The sequence below is a fragment of the Neomonachus schauinslandi genome, chromosome 13 (assembly GCF_002201575.2).
Source record: "Neomonachus schauinslandi chromosome 13, ASM220157v2, whole genome shotgun sequence".
NCBI lineage: Eukaryota > Metazoa > Chordata > Mammalia > Carnivora > Phocidae > Neomonachus > Neomonachus schauinslandi.
Window position 1 is genome coordinate 68,411,771 of NC_058415.1, and position 3,593 is coordinate 68,415,363.

Below are 3,593 nucleotides of genomic sequence, written 5' to 3' on the forward strand. Positions count from 1 at the left end.
GCCAGATTCTCCAGGCAGAGCTGCTGAGCGGTAGGGGGAGGGAGGGAGGGAAGCTAATTTTTCCAGGCAGATCTGAATGCTTCTTTTTCTTAGGCACTCTTAGTCAATATTTATCTAGCTATTCACGGAATTATAACTAATCATTTATATCTTTTCCTTTTCATTATATTTCTCTGCCTCTTTGTGGTATGCTGAACTTAAGCAACAGAAGGAAGTTCTGGCTTCTTCGTTGCACATCTGAAGACGTCAGAAGTTAAACTTCTGGCTGAGGCATAATCAAATTGTGTAACTCAGTTGGTGCAAGACCTATGAAAAATAAGCTTTATCCATCCCCCTCCTTCTGTGTGTGGATTTATAGAGAGTCAAACTTCAGGAAGTATGATTTGTTTTTCTAGAGTCTTTTTTATTTTTGTTTTTTGCCATGATACCATTTTGGGGTGTTACTAGCCCAGTCGTTCTCTGACTTTGGACATTAGAATAGTTTCCCTGGGAGAAGAAATTTTGTTTGCCATTGTGAAGTGCAGCAGGATGCACTGCAGATGTCATCTTGACAGTAAAAGGTCGTCTCAACTTGCATTTCTCTAAGAATCCTGGAGGAGCCAAGGCCTTCGACCAAGCCCTTTTGGGGGCGGCGGGGAGACACCGAAGTGCTTGATCATAGTCCCTAGAGGACAAGAAGCCAGAGAATAAGAAGTTAAAGGTGAAGCTCCCCGGGAAACACTGTGAAAGGCAGTTTGTGCACAGATGTTTTCTTGGGAAGGAAGTGAAGGGAGAAGGGTTGGGTGAGTGGAAGGGAGAGTCAAACTGGGATGCAGATCCAGTGGACCCTGGGGGAGCTCTGAAGTGACTCTTCGGTGAGGTCCAAGATGGAGAAGACAGGACTGGGCCTGTGTCCCACCCTGACCAGTGATCAGAAGGAGGCTTTCCCAGGGAGGAGCTACCTTGGGAGAGGCCGCTCCCTCTAGCTAAGGACCATTTCCGTAGATGGCAGGCATCAGTCCCAGCAGCTGGGGGGAATCCGAGAGGCACATCTCAGCACCCACTATGGGACCACTCCTTCTGTACACAATGTTGACTGCTGAAGCCTTTCTTGGACGCTAAGTGACTCTTCTCTGTCATTTACATGATCCTTCCACCTCTATTGTCTAGTTTCATAAAGCATAATAAAATGCTAGATGGGAAAGGAACATGATCTAATTCAACAGCCTCATTTTATACATGGAGAAACGGAGGTCAAGAGAGTAGAAATAACCTACCCGAGGTCCTGTAGATGTAGCAGAGCTGGGGCTGGAATCCGGGTCTCTGACTTCCACACACCCAAGCTCCTCCCACTCTCCAGGGCCACTGCTGCCATTTGATTCCCACAGTGCCCCTGAAGCCGAGGCAGGAGAGGCATTGCAGATGGTGATGAAACAGATACAGATAGAGATATATGAAGACGAAGGGACGACAAAGCTCACTCAGCGAGAAAGTGGAAAGATTCCCAGCCAAGTCTGTTTGCTGACAGAGCTGGTTCTCTGTCCACCACAGCACACTGAGGGCCTCTCCCACAGGGCCCCACCTCTATTCAGTTCAGCTCAATGATCTTTTTTTCTTAGCACATGGACATTGTGCTAGGTCCTGGTGATATAAAGATTAATAAGCTACTATATCAATTTTCAATGAGTTTGCTGCACTTAAGTGGGAAAAAAAGAACAAAACTGCAAATCAGTTCTCTGTCACTCAGGAAATGTTCTGTTAGAACTAAACAATGCGGGCCACTGGGTGGCTCAGTCAGTTAAGTATCTGCCTTTGGCTCAGGTCATGATCTCAGGGTCCTGGGATCGAGCCCGAATGGGGCTCCTTGCTCAGCAGAGAGCCTGCTTCTCTCTCTGCCTCTCTCCCCCACTTGGGCTCTTACACTCTCTCTCTCAAATAAATAAACAAAATCTTTAAAAAAGAATGAAACAATGCCATCAGAGTACGACAGATGACCCTAGCTCAGCCTCAGGGCTTCCTGGAAGAGGCATACCTGAAGGTGTTCACATTTGAATAAGAGACCCAACACCTCTCCACCTGATCTTCCTTGGCATTCCCTAGCTCAGGCAGTGGCTCCATCATCTACTCAGTAACCAGAGCTGGGGACCTATAAGAGGGGGCCAGAGCTTGGCTTTCTTCCTCCTTCACCCTACCTGCAACAAGCCATCTGCTGCTGAGGATTCATTAAGCTGTCTCCACACCTCCCACCAACCCTCACCTCTGACCTAGTTTATATACCATGACTTCTTAACTTGATGAGTAAAACCACCTCCTATCTGGTCTCCTGCCTCCAGTTTTGCTCTGCCCTTTCCTTTCTGCCTGTACCATCTTAATAGGGCAAATAGTGTCTCAGCCACTTCCTGTTAAAAATCTTACTGCGGTGCTCGCTTTGGCAGCACATATACTAAAAATCTTACTGCGACCCCACACAGCTTTCTCCTAACATGAAGGCCTTGACACTTCTAGGGTTTCAGATACTGCTCATTTGCCTGGAAAGCCCTGAATTGAATCCCCTCCTGCTCCTTCTTCAACGTGCTCCTCAGACACCACCTCCTCCAGGAAGCCTTCCCTGATGTCCCCATTGCACCCTGTGTTTAACTCAATTGAGCCTTTACCACACCATTCTGTACTCATTGGTCTAGTTTCATGTCTCTCCGACTAAGCTGTGAGCTCCTGGAAGGTAGGAGGTTGTGTGTGGGGGTGGGGTAGGGAGTGCTTATTTGATGTGTATTCCAAGCCCCTGCACGTGGAAGTGGATTGGTGGTTGTGCAAGAGAGGCAATTTTGGGCAGCAGGAATAGCTTGAGCTAAGGCTTGATGGCATGCAATGATGGTGCACTTAGGTTTATATGACAAAAAGTATCATGGTAATGTAAAGCAGGAGACAGTAAATTTTTCCTATCATGGCCAGAGAGTACATATTTTAGGTTTTTCAGGCCAAGAGACAAAATTGAAGACACTGTGTTGGTACTTGTATAACCATTTATATGTAACTGTTCAGAAATGTACAAACTATTGTTAACTTTTGCTCTGGACTTGGCCAGATTTGGCCCATGGGCTGTCATCTGCCAGCTGTTGCCACAGAGGATGAGTAGATGAGGTCCACAGTGAGGGAAGAGGCTGGAGAAGTAAGCAGTTGCCTGATGTGGAGAACTAAAACGGCAGGTGTAAGACCTCGGATGTGATTCTATCATCGATGGCAAGCCCTCAAAGGATTTTAGGCATGAGAGTGAGCTGATCAGATCTGTATTTTATAAAGACTCAGTTGTCTGGAAGGGAGAAGGAAGTACCTTCATCTGGGCAGGCAAAACTGCACCAACCCAGTCACCACCTTCTGACTCCAACATGCAGGCATCTCAGATGGATCCCAACACCATCTGTTCTCCTGAATGAAGCAGTCCTGGAAGGAGCTCCCAAGACCATAATCTCTTATATCTTCCTATATGGACTCGGGGCCTTGGGTTGGGAGAACATGTGGAATGGATCACTTTCCTCTGCCCAAGGAGAATGAATCAGATCATTTATCACCAATGGGACAGGGCCCACGAAGAACATTTCCTGTGGATCTGCAGATCC